The sequence below is a fragment of the Nannospalax galili genome, unplaced genomic scaffold, assembly GCF_000622305.1.
Source record: "Nannospalax galili isolate Female #2095 unplaced genomic scaffold, S.galili_v1.0 scaffold528, whole genome shotgun sequence".
Lineage (NCBI taxonomy): Eukaryota > Metazoa > Chordata > Mammalia > Rodentia > Spalacidae > Nannospalax > Nannospalax galili.
The window spans coordinates 3,171,847-3,190,856 of record NW_008359681.1 but is presented as its reverse complement, the minus strand read 5'-3'; the positions used below and the strand labels follow the sequence as shown (position 1 = coordinate 3,190,856).

At 39.6% G+C, this 19,010-nt stretch overlaps 1 protein-coding gene across 1 annotated transcript in view; it reads left to right on the top strand.

The window, feature by feature from the left end:
* Positions 1 to 19,010, top strand: part of Hs6st3 (heparan sulfate 6-O-sulfotransferase 3) — an 844,070-nt gene that overhangs the window by 479,380 nt on the left and 345,680 nt on the right. The gene's annotated exons all lie outside the window — the stretch shown is intronic.

Here is a 19,010-nt window from a genome sequence, read left to right as displayed (position 1 = left end):
TTCTAAGTCTGTAAAAACCAGGAAAATTAATAGCCGATGTTAAAATGAATTGGGTAGATCTAGTCTGAATCCAAATTTTGTTACTAGTCTCCTATCCCATTCATACCACCATAGGCATTGTTGCCTCACCCTGTGAAGAGAGGCCTTAATGATTCTGGGGGTCACTATATTTATGTTTCCCAAAGATGTTGTATTACTTACTTTTCTTGTGGTCAGAAGCAATTTAAAAGAGGAAGGGTCTATGTGAGGATGGTTTGAGGAGATACAGCTCATTGTGGTGGGGAAAATATGGTAGCAGGAGCAGGAGGTACCTGGTCACATTGCTTCTAGGGTTAGGAAACTGAGAGCAGACAGGAAGTAAGACAGTTCCAGCGAATCTAATGACCCACTCTCAGTGACTCACTTCCTCCAGTAATACCAGCTGGGGAATAAGTGTTCAAACGCGAACCTACGAGGGATGTTTCATATTCAAACCACAGTGGCTATATGTGTTTCAGAGGAAAAAGCTTCTCTTTTGTCACCTGTGACTGTGGGTAGACAAATTTGCTTGTGTGTTCTGCTGGGGACTGCCAGCAGCTGCCAACTCCTAGGTCACAAATGCTTCTACTTAGTGGTTTGGTCCACATGTGGTCCACAAGGAATCTTCCTGCTTTTGTTGCTATCTTTACCCATTACCCAGAGAGTGACACTTTCCCCAGCAACAGGAAAGACTTTCAGAATTTACAGTGAACATTGGAGAGGCTGGTGTACTATTTTGCTTCAGCATTTTCTCTGTTAGGGAACATATACTAATTTCCCAGAAGTGTGGCCTGGCAATACCACACCACTGTGCTATAGGCATACCCTCCTCCCTGCTGACTTAGTCCTATATGGGGGTGTATATTCTTCAGTTCCTCTTAGTAGGTTGAATGTTCCGTCTTTCTGGGTATTTCACATGTCTTTCCTTCCTTTTAGAAGGTTAGGCACTTAGTCACAGCGTCTGCACATAATCTGTCTCAAAGTATGGCTACCATTTCTAACAGGGGAATTTTATTCTTTGGAGGATGACATTTTACTGAGATCCTAGAATGTATATAAGGGTTTTTGAGTTTGAACTCCTATGTGACTTTTAAACACGGATTAAAATTGATTTGAGTCTTCTTATATATTGACAAGAAATATAGCAGTGTCCTTTTGGAAATCTTTCCTTCCTTAAAATGTCATGAAACTGGAGGAGCTTACATGCTCCAAATGGGAGCTGAGAGGTCAGTTCAATTTCCCTTATAGAAGAGGAACGACTGACTTCTCTTCTGTTTGCTAATGCTATTCCTTGCTTGTGGCTGCCAAGTTGGATGGCTGTTGACAAAATCATGCTCTCCGCAATGACAGATGCTGCTGATTCACATGTCTACGCTGGCCAAGGACATACTGCCAATGTTGACTTTTGAGTGAGGACAACTTTGATTTCTCAGAGCCATGCTCAGAACAAAGCTGCCCTTCACTTGGTTTCTCAAGGTCATGGTTCTTGCTATTCAGCTCAGGTAGTTCTTTTTTAAACTGGATCTCTGTTTTATGTTTCTGGAGACTATACCTCAAGGCTGGGCAGATTCTTTGTTGTTCTTAAATATGAACTGTCTGACTAAACCTATTTCCCGGAAAATTGGCCATCTGGAGGAAGGTTATGCAGATGAGTACATGGCATTCCATATTTATCACTCCCAAGATTTCATTCAAAAGGATTTCAAAAAATGCTTTGTGTATGTATACACATATGTACATGCATGTCCATGTGTATTCAAGTACATGTGTATGCTCATGCACATGCATGAATTTGCACATATATGTGGAGCCTTGTGTGTTATTCCTAGGATGCTTCATTTTTGAGATAGGGTCTCTTGTTAGCCTGAAGCTCACTGATTGAGCTATGATGGTTTGTCAGTGAGCCCTAGGGATCCACCTATCTCCAACTCCCAGATGCTGGGATTGCAAGGATTTACCACCATGCCTGGCTTTTTACATGGATGCTGGGGATCCAACTCAGGTCCACATTCTTTCATGGCAAGTACTTTACTAACTAAGCTATTTCCCAGGCTTTCAAGGAAGCTCTTTAGCATCTCTCTCTATGTAACATTAGAAAAAATACAAGTTGAATCTTAAATAAAGCACTTTGTTACACACATAAAGACACACGCACCTATGTGTGTGATAATTTAGGTTTAAAATACTTAACAGGGGCTTAAGTGACTCATTACTGGAGTCAAACATTACAACTGTTATGCAAGATCACTGTTATTTTTCTTTGTGACAATATGTGACATGATGTGGGTCACATTTTCTTCAGAGTGACATTGGAACTCATTTGTTCAAATAACTTTTTGTTACCCTCTTAACCTTTAGTCATGATGAGGAAGGAATTGATATCCTAGTGCGGGATCTGTTTCCACCACAGCAGAATATTAAATGTGATAGGGCACTGCTTTGATAGAAAGCTGTACAAAAGGATGTTTTCTCTTTCTTGGTTTTTTTCTGGTTATGCCTTTTTAACTTAAAGTGGCTCATGTTGGAGATCAGAGTAGCAGAATGATAAAGGGAAACAGGCATAGAAAGTTCCGAGAGAAATGCCATGATCTAGTAAAGAATAAATGTAAATATATCACATGTTAAAACATGTATAAGGGATGGAGATGTAACTAAGTTGGTAGAATGTTTGCCTAGCATGCATGAAAACATGGCTGGGTTTGATCCCTAGAACCACTTAAGACCGGCATGGCGGCAAGTGACTGTAATCCTAGGACTCAGGGGATAGAAGCAGGATGATCAGAAGTTTAAAGTCATCCTTTGCCACATGAAGAATTTGAGGCCAGCCTGGGCTACATGAGCTCCTACATCAAAACTGAGCAGCCAACAAAAAAGCCCTATGTAAATTAGGTTTTATTTCATTTCATTTCATTAAGCTTTACTTCATTTCTACAGAATGATTAATTGAATTAGCTAAGGCCTCATTGTTTTTACTTATGTATTATGACTCAGATATAATGACCTTAATTTCTGTTCAAGACTTCCTAGTGTGCCAGAAATCTGTAGTCTTTGTGATGTACTCGAATATGAGCTCATTATAATTAGAAGTACCTGGAGCCATATATATTTACCAAATCACAGTTCCTAAAGGTAGATTTCCAGCTGTAGCATGGTCTTGGCTATTGCCAAAGGCTCAGTGATGAAGGTTTGCTCCTTAGGTTGGCACCATGGAAGACAGAGAAACTTTTAAGGAGTGGGGCCTCCTGGAACTTTTTGAAGTCATAGGAAGCATGCTCTTGATGGATATGTGTGTCACTGGTTACTTCATCACTCTTTTCTTTGGATTATTGGTCTCCATAATGAGAGTAGTTTCCTTCACTGGATTCTCCCTGCCTGATACTTTGCCTTGGCACATGCCCAAAACAACAGGATCCATTCATTAGTCATAGACTGCAACCTCCAAAACTGTGAGCCAAAATGAACCATTTCACCTAAGTTGATTTACCCCAGGTATTTGTTAAATTAACTAACAAATTTGGTAAAGTAGACTACTCTAGTCCAGGTGGGCTTATGAAGCCCCAATGGAAAATTTAAAACACCAGGTTTTCAAACCATCAAAAACTCATATCTAAAGATTTCTAAGTCTGTGGTACTCCAGTTAGTATAACAGTTTCTAGTTCCATCCATTTACCTGTAAATTTCATGATTTAATTTTTTATTACTACGAAGTAGAACTCCATTGTGTATAATTCTTATATGTGAGTATATATCCTGATTTAACCACAGGAGCCAGAAAAATGGAAAGTAACCATGGGGTTAAAGGAAAAGAAGGAGCCTGAGGGAGAGGCCTAGTAGAGACAGGAGTTACCAAGTGTACAATGGGGAAAATGGGGGTATTTAACTGGGAAAGGAGGAGGGAAGGTTTATACAAGGAACCATGGGGTAAGGAGAAAGAAAGAGCTCAAGAGAGAGGGGGTAATAGGAGATGGGTGTTACCAAAGGTAAAAATGAGAAAAATGGGGATATTTAACTGGGGAGGAAGGAGGGAGGTTTAGATAGGGAAAGAGAGAGGAAAGATAAATTATGCTTAGATGGTGTGAAAATCCATAGGGAAATGTATTAATTCAAAATCCCATTGAAATATACACAATAAATATATATGAGTGCATGTATATAGCTGAAGGCTATATAACACAATGGCAGACAGGAAAAACCTCCCAACTGATTTGTTAGTGTGATGGTTTGAGTGAGAATGTCCCCCATAGGTTCCAAGTATTTGGATATTTTGTCCCTAGTTGGAGGCACTGCTTTTGGAAGTCTTAGAAGGTATAGCCATGCTGGAGGGAGCATGTCACTGGGGGAAGACTTTGAGAGTTCTTAAACCTTGCTAGATTTCCAGTTGCTCTCTGCTTCCTTTGCCTGCTTGAAGATGTGATCACTGGGCTTTCTGTTCCAGCCAAGTCTGTGATCATGTAACCCCGCCACTGTAGACTTATCCTTTGGAACCATAAATTCAAATAAACTCTTCCTTCTGAAAGTGGCCTTCATCTGGTGTCTTATCACAGCAACAAAAAGTAACAAATACAGAAAAACACAGGCTGTTGCAACAGCCCTTGATTGCCTCCCTGAACTTGAAGATAAGACTCTATTGCTAAAGACAGGACATACTTCAGACATAAGACTAGGATCAATGGAGTTGGAATTGACCTGGAAGCCTCCTTCCTGAAGACTGGCTCTCTTTAGGATTCTGAAGGAGGATTCTGCACAAACTGCTAAGGGAGAAAATAAATCAATGGTCCAACCCCAGCTTTAAAGCCTAATAACCACAACAATGACCAGCACAGCAAACTATCTGTATTGGTGCAGTAGTGGCCCTTTTATCTTGGGGGTAATTAACAACTATGTAATTGGACTTAAAAACCTTATCAATGAGAGGGAACTTGTGTGTGATATTGTAAACATAGCCAAATATACATTGGAGAGGTGATAGATCTTAAAGAAAAATCTACAATTGTGTCTGTCACATCCATAGACAAACATAATTTCTTTTTTTCTTCCAATGTATTTTTTATTGAGTTTTGTGTACTTCATATAAAACATCTTAACCATCTTTATACCCCTTTCCCCCATCTGTACCTCCCATAGCTCCTCCCCAGGCTCCATGTATTTTATCATATACTGTATGCTATATATGTATCCTTATATTTACAGGCAAGTGTACCTCTCACCACTCATCAAGAAGCTTCTTTTTGCAACAAATGGAGACTATTACAGAGTTCCTCAACTGGTTAAACACATAGAAAAAGTATCTATGAGATGCCCAGCCCTAAGTGACACATCTACAATGGAAACTCTACACTTAAGACTTACAGAACACAGTGTAACAGGAGTAGAGGGGATACTAATGCATCTTTCAACTCTCACCAGTGAAGGGTTCTTATGCAAAAAAAAAAAAAAAAAAAAAAGTGATTAACACAGAAAGCCACAGCTGGCCAAAATGTAGAGAATAAAAGACTGCAGTGTGTGTGTCCCTAGATATTAAATTAAACCTTACATTAAACCTCTGCCACCAAAGGCTCAGGGAATATTGTCGAAAAGAGGGTGGAAGGATTGTAAGATCCAGGGATTGTGAATGATTGCAAGGCAACAGAGTTTTCCAGGCTTCTGAGAACTTACTCATCTGAACTTACAGCAATGGTGACAGCAGGCACAAGACCCTTGCAAACTCAAACCAGACAAAAACCCAGCAGAGAACTGGGGAAATGGATAATAAGCCCCAACCTTAACTGAGGAACTATTGGCAGCCTATCACTGCTGGGTGAGGGAGTGTTGGTCTTCTTTAAGGAAGTGACACTAGATAGGCTGACTAGGCTCCAGTGGATGAACTCGCACCAAGGGACATATGGGGACACAAATTTGACTCGATATCCCTTAATATATATGATAGAATGCATGAAATTCAGTGGGGGGACTATGAGGGGTGCAAATAGGGAAAGAAGTCTAAATACGATTAAGATAATATTGTATGAGATGTAAAAAAATTCAATAAAAATATATATTGTGGAAAAAAACCTCAGAAAATCCACAGTACCCCCGCCACATAGCCTAGAAGGTATAATGAAATGAGAAACTCTGCACCTAATTATGCCCCCACATATATGCTGGAGGAACTCTGTGTAAGGAAGTTAGCCAATGTAAAAGGAATAAACTGACTGATAAATTGTTATCAGTCACACTTACGATTTGTAGTTTGGCATAACTGACATCATTGTGAAACCTTTGAGATCTTTCCTTGATCCATGACTAAGGAATATAACTATATGTAGAATAATTAAAATGTTTGTGTTCTGGGGCTGGAGAGATTTGCTTGGTTGTTACTAGTGCTTGCATCTTTTCCAGAGGACCTGACTTTGGTTCTCAGAACACATTTCACTTGACTCACAACCACTTATAACTATAGCTCCAGGGGATTGGACACCCTCTTCTGTCCTTTAAGAGCACTCACATGTACGTGCACACATATGCATATACACAAACATATACATAAATAAAATATTAAATCTTGAAAAATATTTGTGTTTTTGATGCTGGAGAGATGCTCAGTGGTTAAGAACACTGGTTGTTCTTGCAGAAGACTCGGGTTCAAATCCCAGCACCCACATGGCAGGTAACAACTGTCTATAACTCCAGTTCCAGGGGATCTGACCACCTCTTCTGTCTTCTGCGGGCATTGCACGGCACGGTGCACTTACCTACATGCAGGCAATACACTCATACACATAAAAATAATAACTAAAATATTTTCAAGCCCCTTTTTAAAAAATTTTACTGGGAGGACAAAATTGTACAATTCAAAGTAAATTTCAAATTTTTGAGTTTTATGTGTAACATCTTAATAAAACATGGTTAATTTTTAAAAAAGAAAAAAGAAAAAAAATTGTTTTTGAGATAAATCTAGTTTGCATGTAGTGTTGGTCTTGATGACGTCAATCCTTCCTGTTCTGTTCCCTTCTGCTAGCCATCCTGCTGTCACTCCTCTCCTAGTCTGTCTTGATATCTCTTTCACTTTTCTTGATTGATATTATACTCTTCCCTTTTCTGAAAGAACCCTAGGGAGGTTCTTCTGATTTTATTCTTTTTGTTTGTTTTCACATAACCCATTTTAAACACCCAGTTTTAATGGATTAAAGATTTATTGGTGTAGAAGTTGTTAATGAAAAAATAATGTTTTTCTCTTTGGAAAATAAAGTCTGTTTCTTTCAATATAAGCACAAGAGATGCTGTGTCATGAGTATTTTTATTTCTAGGGTGGTCGACATTTGTAAGAATTACCTCAAACCTTTGTATGTATGTATGTATGTATGTATGTATGTATGTATGTATTTATTTATTTAGAGTTTTAGCTCACTAGCAATTTCCTTATTACCAATATTTATAATAGACTTCATTAGGAGAAAATGCATTTGCTCTGCCATTACCCCCTTAGAATCTTAACAGTGCCTTCGACATTGAGAGCTGATGCTTTTACATGTTAGGTGGAAAGAGTTGATGAGGGAAACAGCCACGGAATAAGCACAGAGACTGTTCTTGTTTGCCTGATGGCTTCTTTTAGTGATTTCTTCAGTCCTCTTCAAGCTAAGATTATTAAGAGTTTAATGAAAAGAGCATATTGCCTCTTTATTTAAAGAGCCATTTAATGAACACTCTAATATCATTCCTGCCTGGGGCAAGGGGAGTGCAATTGATGTGATTTCATAGGACCACAAATTGTTAGTTGTGCAAATACATGGCCAAGGTCTGAATGTTAGTGTTTTCAAATATATCCTTTTGCATGCCACGAAATACTAGGTTTGGAAATACATATGTATGCATTTATATATATATATATGTGCATACGCTCACAGATACACACACATATATATACATATATTCACATATAGATGGGGTGAAACATGGATTTATTTTTTTGACATCATTGAGGTTTGTTTGTGTTTTTATACCCTGCTACCCTCATGAACAATGCAGAGGTTGCTTTTACTGCTCCACGTGAGACCCAGATGCAAGGCAAGGATAGGCAGTGTGTTCTGCAACTCCCTGGCCATGAGCCACCCTGACTAACTGGGCTTTGCAAGGCAGTGGAGAGACAGAAGGGCGTACATATGTGGTAGGCATTCTTAGGCTCTCCTTGCACTATGGCCACATGACAGGCAATAGAGTGAGTCATAAGGACAATGAGCCAAACAACTCTTTCCAAGGACCAGACTGCTCCAGTCCAACTCTACCTAAAACCCTTTTTTATCACATTCTTAAATGTTCACCCCTGACTACAGTGGCTACATTTTGCCCTTGATACTTATTTTGTCTTTGACTTTGAGCTGCATTCATTTGTCTTGGGAATGGAGTGAGGAAAGTAGTGTGAAAATGTCTGAAATTCATAGAATTCACTCTATGGAGCTATGAAATTGTTTCCAACAATGGCCAACACTGACTCCTCTTTTACTGTCATGCTGCTTTACCCACAGAGGAGTTTCTGTTCCCTCACCTTGAATGGACTTACTTGGTGTTGACTTGAACCAGTCAGAGTATGTGGCAGGAGTGATATTACGGTCTTCCTCCCTTTTGATAAGAGCTGTGACTACTTGATACCATCATGTCCAAGTTCATCTCATGAAGAGTCTGTGTGGAAAGAGGTGGGACTGTGCTGAATGGCTGCTATTAGTTGTTAATTTATGTCAGAGGGCCCAGCCCATTGTGTATGGTCCTAGGTTGTATACATTGAGCACAGGTTGGAGAGAGCAAGCCTACAAGCAGTGTTCCTAGGTGGTCTTTTCTTTGTTCCTCTTTCCACATTCCTGACTGGTTTCCCTCCACTATGGACTGTTAACTGTAAAGTGAAATCTATTTCCTCTCCAAGTTGCTTTTGGTCCATGGTTTATCACAGCAAAAGAAATCAAATAAATCTTCTAGGTATCCCAAATATAATTCCAGACACAAATGGAGAAGCCATCTCAGATATCCCAGGTCCATGGCACTACATAGAGGAGAAATACACCCCTCATTTGAGCTCAGCACAACATGCAGATTGTGGTAAGAGGGTACTGTTGTTTCCCTGTAGACATGGCTGGCCTGGAACTTACTATGTCGACCATGCTAGCCATGATCTCACAGAGATCCACCTGCCTCTGCCCCCTCAGTGCTGGAATTAAAGGCGTGTGCCACCACACCTGGCTGGATACCTTTGTCTCTTGAAGGAACAATAAATCACTTTAGAGTGGTTTTCTTTTTTTCCCCTCAGCAACAGAAAAGTGAAACAGGGCTTGATATGAAACCTATGATAGTTTGAACGAGAAGTACTGGTCAAACAGGGCTTGAATATGAAACCTATGATAGTTTGAATGAGAAACAGGGCTTGATATGAAACTTAAGATAGTTTGAACGAGAAGTACTGGTCATTAGGAATGGAAGGAAAATGAGACCAGACACAAATATTTAGAACTCATAGTTTAGATCTTCCCTCAAGAGAATCACGTGCTGCGTGGTGGTGATGTTTAAGAGAGCCAGAGTAATGTGGACTCCATCCTTCCTAGTGGCAACACTCAAGCTAGTCAGATCAGGTAGCTGGAAGAAGATAGCTAGACATAGCCATAAGGAAGCAAGCAGGCATGGTGGCCTGTGCCCACAATCCAAGTACTCAGGCCATGAATGTGGCAGGTAGACTTTTTTGTGAGCCTGATATATACAGAGAATTCAGTCCAGCTGGGCGCAGTAGGGAGACCTTTTCTCAAAAGAACCAAAAATGAAAGGAGGAGATGGAGGAGGATGAAGGGAAGAAGGAGGCGGAGGACCATGAAGAGGAGATGGAGAGGATGACGCAGAGGAGAAAGAGGAAGAGAAGACGGAGGAGGAGGAGGAGATGGAGGAGGAGGAGATGGAGGAGGAGGAGGAAAGGAAGGAAGGAAAAGAAAGAAAGAAAGAAAGGAAGACAGGAAGGAAGGAGAGAGAGAAGAAAGAAAAAAAGAAAGAAAAAGAAAGAAAGAAAGAAAGAAAGAAAGAAAGAAAGAAAGAAAGAAAGAAAGAAAGAAAGAAAGAAGAAAGAAAGAGTTATAGGCAGGCAGGCTGGTCAGGGCAAAGGTGGGACAGCCAGAGTTAGTTGCACAGTACCAGGAACAGAACTCCAATCCAAATGGAAAGTCATCCTCCAATCAGGAAACATGCCAGAAGACAGGAAAAAGGAGACATTAGTAGGAATACCTGCACCCTGAGCACGGCCATAGATCAATTTCAAAAAGCACAGTCACTGGTACATACAAGGCTGATAATGTTTCCATCAGCCTGAGTGAGTTCCAGGTCTTGGAGTGGAAGGCTAATCCTGCATACTTGTGGTCACCTGAGAATTGTGGCATGCAGTGAAGTGTTTTACATTATTCTGCAGTTACCATCTCTCAGTCACTCCTTAATCCCCATCTAATCAATACATTTTTAGAAACAAAATCTCATGTAGCTCAGGCTGGCTTTGAGCTTAGTAGGTATTTGAGGATGACTTTGAACTTCTGATTCTCCTGCCTCCACTGCCCGAGTGCTACATTTACAGGTATAAACTACCAAACTCATCTTTATGCCATGTTGTAGAATTACCTAGAGCTTGGTGTGTGCTGGCAAGCAACCTACAAACATCCCTAGACCAATTAGTAAGTTATTTTCTTAAACATTTTAAAAAACTTACATTTGTTTTCATTTATATGTGTGCATGTTCCATGGTATGCACGTGCAGGTCAGAGCACAACATGGGGTTTCAGTTCTCTCATGTTACTATGTAGATTCTGGGCATTGAACTCAGGTCATCAGGATTGACAGCAAGCACCTTACCCACTGAACCGTCTCTCTGGCTCCTTTTGTTGTATTTTTAACTGACAACTTTATTTAGATACAATTCATGTATGACAAAACTCATGCTTAGAAAGTAGAGATGAGTGGTTTTCATTGTACTCACAGTTGGGCATGTTTACTACCTAATTTCAGAACATTTTCATAACTGCCAAAGGAACCCCCCTTTCTATTAGCCATCAGTCTCCATTCCCCTGGCAAGCATAGGTATACTTGGTGCATCTGTAGATTTGCCAATTTTGGGCATTTCATTTCAGTGGACTCTTGCAATGCATAGTGCTGTGTGAACTCATGCAATGCATAGTGCTGTGTGACTGGCTTTGCTTACCAAGTTCATCCAGGTTGTAGCGTGTGTTTGTAATTCATCCCTATTTATTGCCATATAATTTTCCATCTTTTAGCTATACTGTAGTTTATCCATTCATCAATCAGCAGAAAATTGTGTCATTTCCACCATTAAACCAGAATGAACAATGCTGGCCTGAGTATTCATTTGTAGATGCTCCATGGCTTACAATGGGGTTATGTCCTGCTAAAACTGTTATAAATTTGAAAATGTATTGAGTATGTCTAGCCTACTAAACAGCCAAGCTTAGCCATATGGTATGCTGTAGATTGTCAAACTTTCCCCCCTAGCATTTAGTTGGAAATCTGGCTCACAGCGATTGCTCAGAATTATACTGTATTATTGACCTAAGACTATATAAAAATTTAAAACCTGTACTGTGATTTACACACACACACACACACACACACACACACACACACACACATGCATTAAACTATTTTAACTCTGAAAACTATCTGATCACAGTATCCTGGAGTCTGGAGTCTTCCTGTTCACATTTTGATATGTGAATTTGTTCAATTTTCTTATGAATATGTTTGAGTGTAACACGGATACAATGTCTGCAGTTGTTGAGTCTAGTCTATAAGGCATCAGAGATAGAAATATGGATGGATCATTTGGCTATTGCAGGAATTCAGATGAGGAAAGATGGTGACCATAGGAAAAACTAGTTTTAGCCAAGTAGAAGTCCTGAGCCTCTTCCTTCTACTCAAAAAGAGTACATCACAACACATTACCAAGTTGCCCTGCCATCCTGGGATTAGTGTCAAAAGTGCTGCATTTAATCAATTACTACTCTGTAGTATATGTTTATTAGAGACAGTTTCTATTCATAGATTTAATGATACTTGTACAGGATCAACATGAAATCAATCAAAATAAAACTTTTCAATAATAGTAGAACCATAAAACATAACTGTAGCTTGCTAGCAAAGAGTAAATTTGTAACCATAGTATTCAATAATTTTACCAGTTGTAGACATCAATAAATGAAATGCATTATAATTTATGATGTGTTTTGGCAATCTATTTTTTTCTGTGTGCAGTGAAAAGTTAGATCTTTTAACTATAAAAGGGGGAGGGAGGAAAGGAGGGAAGGAGGGAGGGAGGGAGAGAGATCACATCTGTCAAATTGCTGATGCCTTTGGCTGATTAGATCATTAGTAAATTGTGCCTATGCTGCTGTTTGGAACCTAATGGTCTGTTTGCTCAACAGAAGGGTGTCTCGTCTTTGAACACCCATAGCATATAAAATTAATTTCTGAAGAAGAGAAAGTGGAGCAAAATGTATTGAGTGTCCCCTATTATATATGCTTTTTCTTATTAACCATCAGTTCATTCTCTGAGGGGATACTGTGCTTCAGGGATCAGATTCTGAACCTAAACCCCTGGGTACAAAGTCTGCCTGTTGCTGTTTATTAGGTTCTGTCCTTGGCCATGTTGTATAACCACTGTGCTATGCTGTGCTGTGCTGTGCTGTGCTGTGCTGTGCTGTGTCTTTGTCTATAAATGTAACCCATCTCATAGGATCCTTGTGAAGACTGATAATTCAAAGCATTTAGGGCAGAGCCTAGCCCTTAGCAAGTGCTCAGTGAAAGTTTTTGAATCATGCTGTGCTTTTTCCTTACTGACTCCAGACAAGACAAGCATGCTACATGTGAGTTACCACTTAATCACCTGTTACATGTTTGGTAGGATAAGAAATCCTAACTAATGTGGTACTTGAATTTGGATGCTTTAGTTGCTGCCAACTTTAGGCAATGTGTGAACTTGACCTTTGACACCATGTATTGTGAAATTTTTGTTATCTAACATACAATTTTAATGGTGGACAAATCAAAACCTCCCAAAAAACCAAAGGAATCTTTATTCATGTTGTTCCTTATACTCCCACTGTTGTTCCACCATTTTCTTCTCACTCTTTAGATCTATGATCAAATATATGAACATAAATTATACTGCTCGTTGAGGCCTTCTATAAGAGGTATGTATATCTAGCTTTCCCCCTTTAAGACAAGATGGGATAAGTACCAATGTTCTAATGACTCTCAGAAACTCTATACTCACTGGGCACAGGGCAGGATTCCATTGGCTTAGTGTTGAAATGCCAAATTCTGATATGGTTCTGGTACCTGGCCTTCACACAGTAAATATTAATTAGTTGGCTGATTTGATGTCTCCAGCTCTCTGGTTCACCAGGTGCCCAAAGTTCCTACCTTGTGAATGTGTGTGCAAGTCTTTCCTCATTCTTTTCTTTCCTTAGTGGTTTTGGACACACTAAATGGGAATAGATCAGACACTTTGGGATGGAGAGAACACTAGTTCAAAGTCCTGATTTTCTTCTGACATTTTCTCACAGGTGAGCTTTGCTAACATTGTTATTTAAAGAATTTATTTTATTATGAAGCAGTAACAGAGCAGACACACAGACTGCTATAGTCTGGTGAAGCCCCGACCTTCCATTTTTTAAGATGCCCCCATCACAGCATTGTAAGAGAGACTAACAAGAATCAGACAATTCAAAAGAGGAGTTCATAGATGTTTCTGTTCATGGCTCTGTGCTCTCTAGTTCTTCTGGTGCTCATGTCTGGAACAGGGGCAGAGAACAACCTTCCTGGTGGAGGCAAGGAGTGGCAAGGAATGGAACCTATCTAAAATATTTTAGCCAGACCACATTTCTTGAATACAAATAAGAAGCCCATTCTAACATCATTATTTATGGGTAATAGAGACCATACATGTATGGGTGGAGAGATGACTCAGTGGATAACAGCACTGGACTGCTGTTGCAGAGGACCCAGGTTCAGTTCCCAGCACCCACATGGTGGCTAACAACCATCCATAACTCCAGTTCCAGGGGATTGACACCCTCATCTGACCTCCACAGGCATTGCATGACAGGGGTGTAGTTACATACATGCAGGTAATAAATAGATTCTTATACATAAAATAAAACTAATAAAATATTTAAAAAAGAAACCACCATTTTTGACATTCATAATGCAAATTAGCAAGGCTTCTGCTGTTAATGGAATCCAGATTACAGAATCTCCTTTGTAGAGGACTGAGACCAGAGGGAGTTTCTTCCTGTTGAGGGGTATGTAATTTCAGAGTAAGGTAGAGATTTGACTGGAGTGTGGCTTCACTAAATAAATTCATCATATCCATCATCTGCTCTGGTCACAGAAGATGTTATTTTCATCTGGGCATAGTAGCATATGCCTGTAATTTTAGCACTTGGGCCAGAAAATGTTGGTTTTGAGGCTAGCCTGAGCTATACTTCAAGACTGTCTCAAAAAAAGTTTTTGGGGCTGGAGAGATGGTTCAGCCATTAAGATCACTGACTGCTCTTGCAGAAGACCCAGGTTGGATTCCCAGCACCCAAATGACAGCTAACAACCATCTATATCTGCAGTTTCGGGGATTTGACAATCTTATCTGACCTCCACAGGCACTGCATGACAGGGGTCACTTGCATACATGCAGGAAATGCACTCATACACATAAAATAAAAATTTAAAAATGTTCAAAGATTTTTTTTCTCTTTTCTTAAAAGTGCTTTTAGTAGCTTTGTGGATGTGGTTTAGGGTGAAAATCTGAACCTCTGAGCCTTTCATGTGCTTTCCACATGCTTCTAATGAACTATTAACAAAGAATGAAACTGGGGAAGTTGTTTTTTCCTGTTAAATGCACAGCCCCTCTCTCCAGGATGCTCACACATCAGTGGATCAGCACCTGTTTGCAGGTACCTTGCTTGGCAACTGCTGCAGGAGGGCTAAATAGGGCAGTGTCTGTGCATCTATGCATTTAGCTGTGAAGACAACATGAATGACCAGAAAACAATGATAGAGTGGTGTACTTCAGTGCTTAATTATCAATGAAAGGATAGAGGATGCAGGGTGGATGATGAAGAAGCAGTAAGGGATGAGCATCATGATCTGACATATTCTGGAACAGCGCTTAGTGGAAGTGGACCTGATAGTAAGGGCAGGGTAAATAAGAGAAAGAACAGGGGAAGAATTCCAACCTGGTAGGTTAAATATCATCATGGGGGATGGGGGTAGGGCATTTTCTAGAACATGAGAAAACAAGTAAATAGACAACCAAGAGCCTGAGTAGGTCAGAAAGTGCTTGGGATGTGTTACATCTTTAAAATTCTTCCCCAGACTACATTGCCTTAGTTTGATTGGACTATCATAACAATATACATTAGGCTGTGCTATCCAGAAAATATTTATTTCTTACAGTGTTGGAGGGTAGCAAGACCAGATAAAGATGCTGGCAGATGTGTGGTTGATATCCTTTTTTTGTTGATATCCTGATTTGTGGATGATTCCCTTCTTGTTTTACCTTTACATCACCAGAGAGAGAGAGAGAGAGAGAGAGAGAGAGAGGCTCTCACTTGTATCTCCTTAGAAGGTCACTAATCCCATCCAGGTAGACTCCACTCTCATGATGTAATTCCATCCCAAATACACCAACTCCAAACACCATCACATTGAAGATTAGACTGAATATGAATTTTGTGGGGACTCAAATATTTAGTTCAGAACATTTACAAAGTAATTACTACCATTATTCTTGCATCACAACAGATACAGTAGGGTGCGACAGTTGGATAACTTGTCCAGTGGTCACCTGGCTGATGATTAATAGAGGAAAGGGTTGCAAAATGGAAAACTTACTTTGTGAGCGGATTTGAAGTAGCTTTTCTCTTTGTGGACATTTAATTCTGTTTTGCTCCAATATTAATTCATCAGATTTCTTTTATTGCATCAAAAAGTTAAGATGCTTGGAATTTAAATGCTTGTTAGATCTAAGAATTTAGAGATGAGCTTTCTTTTTAAAACTTTTGATGTCTCAGAATAGTCTTCTGTGGTTACAATTAGCTGCTTGGTTAGCTTAAAAGTAAGCAAATATTGAAACTTAAGAAGATGGCAATGATGTCCTGTAAACACTCAGCTGTTCAGCTTGGACATAACTGACATAGCTTTCCGTCTATAAAATGATAAGAGACTTGTGGCTCCATGGTGATTTTTCTGTTTCTAGCTTGCTGCTGATTGTGTGTATGAGTCTAGCATGCTGTGTGCTAGTTTATGTGTAGCTCACACAGTGTTGCTTTACCAAATAAAGTTAAGAGAGAAACAAAAAGGAAAGATAAAACAGAGGTGGAAATTGAACCTAGGCAGTCTCACTCCAATCATTGTGCACATTTCCAAGTATTGCTTTGCTATTTTTGCCTCTTATTTGGTTGGTTAGTGGCTGTGGTGGCTGGACTGGCATGGGAAGTCCTGGAAGCTGCAGGTATCTGATGTGTATTCTTTTGTTATTTTTGTTGTTGCTTGCTTGTTTTTTTTGTTTTTTGTTCTTTTTTCTTTGAGACAGCATCTCCCTATAGCTCCAGCTGGCCTGGAACTTGCTATGTAGACCAGGATAACCTGGATTTGACCTGCCTCTGCCTCTGGAATGCAGGAATTAAAGATGTGTGCCACCACACCAGGCCCTTGAAGTAATTTTTTTTTAACAATTGCTTAGCACTGAATGTTGCATGTGGGGACAAGTGAGGTTTAGAATGCAGACAGGGAAGGAACATGCTGAGTGGAAGAGAGGAATTGGAGTCAGATATAGAGAGGTACAGAAAGAATGTAACTCAACAGAAAGAGACAGAGGAAAGGGGCTGTTGTACTGTGTGGTGGGGTGGCATCTGGCATCTGAGAGATGCCTGTTGGCACTCTGCTTTCTGATGCTTTTACTTGGTCCCAAATTTTCCAACATAACTGGGTAAAACATCCCCTTAGAAATGAACCTCTCTTTCCTGTGACTATGATTTGATGTCAGTCTATAAGTCTAGCCTGGTTACACTAGTGATAGTGCATCTTACACAAATATATGAAATGAGTAAAATGGGTTGCGTAATTTATTTTTCTGAGTTCCTAAGGATTGAACCTGGGGTCTCACATATGCTAGATGGGTGCTCTAAAACTAAAATGCATCCCTGACCCTCTTTTTGCTTTTGAGATAATGTCTCACTTAGCTTCCCAGGATGGCTTTGATATTTCTTTGTAGCCCAAACTTGCCTTGGACTTGTGATCCTCCTGCATCAGCCTCCAGAGCAGCTGAAATTAGAGATATGTGCCACTAGGCTCCTCTCTGTTGCCTAAATCTTATGCAACAGCAATAATGCTAGAATTTCAAGGAGAAACTGCTAAAAGTAAGATTCAAAATGAAAATAATAAATGAATGATGTCCAACTTCTCTTCTTATCCCTTTAAGAAATATTATCCCCAGTGAGAAAACTGACTCAAGGTACCTTACTGCACACTCATGTAGTCATTTTGAGTGGAATATCCCCAGTAATATTATAAATAATGGCTTTTTTCAGTATAATGAAAACATTTCCCAAATTGTCAAAATGATCCCCCAAAAGCAGCTGAAAATATCCTTTATGTGGAACAAATTTATTCCTTTGTAATTGCTACTTTACGTTCCATGCAATCACAAGGGAGAATTCTCCAAAGATTGGCAGGCTTTAGTTCAAATCCATCAAAAACAAGCAAGAAAATATGAACAGTCAGACTTCCACTAAAATTCATACACACTAGTGGGAACAAGAGGTGGGGCAAGAGAGGTGACTCTTCATTGGAGTCTTCTCCCAACACTCTGGTAATGTGCTTTCTAGGTGGAGCTTTGCACTGGAGAGAGACAGTGCCCAAGTATAACTCTGTAACTCAGGCTGCCGTGGAGTGCTCCATTATTATATAGGGATTGCTGTCTAGTTCATGCTGTAAGTGTGTCACCATAAACTCACATTTGTTTACATTTCTCTGTGTCTACTAGAGAGATACTAACATATGCAAAACACCCAGAAAGCACTTGGATTTAAATGAATTGGGGAAAATATATTTGGGAGAGATACTTGCCTTCATTTACTCTAAACCAGCACTGTGAATCAAGAAAACGCCCCATGGTTAAACCTAGACTTATTTAATGAAGGAATTTTGAGGTTCTTTTCAAAGTCCTTCATAAGCATACAGGGAAAAGATATACATCTCTGGTTTACACTTAATAAAAAAATACACGTCGCATCAAGAAATACAACCAAGGAAATGGTGGAAAGTGGTTTTATGCATTTTTTTTTCAGTAAAGGACTTTTCTTCAAGGTTTTTGCTGTACTGGTGCTTTTAATTGGATTTTTTAAGTGTAAAAGCTGCTGGTTCAGGCTCTCTCTGATATTAATGGTTCTGAGTTTCCTTTGCATCTGTGACTGTGAGATGTTGCACACAGAATCCATAGCCCTGTTTCTTTGCCTGCTCTGACACTGTGCGACCTTGAAGAAGTTTCTTATTCTTTTTCAGGTCTCAGTTTACCCACCTCTAATAAGGAGCTAAATAATGCAGGGATTTTTTTTCATATGATTTGAATAATAGATGTCTGGAAAAGCTTTTAGATTTAGGATTTGAAACCGCTGTAGAGTTGGCGGTGATAATAATAGTAATAGCGCATGGATTAACAGAACTTCTCTTCCAAAAGCTCTAACCACTTTTGCATTATTCTTCCATTTGTCCTCAAGATACCCTTATGAGCAAGGTAAGAATGAGAAAGCAGTTTCCTCATTTTGCAGACATTAAAAAAAATGAAATGAATGTTGGAATGAGTACTAATTTTCCAAACCAGTATTTCTGATTCCAGGAATGGTTGCTGGTTTTAAAATGTCAGAAACAAAGAATACATGCTGTATATGTGTGGAGAATGTTCCCATGAAGGCTGCTTCTATGAATTG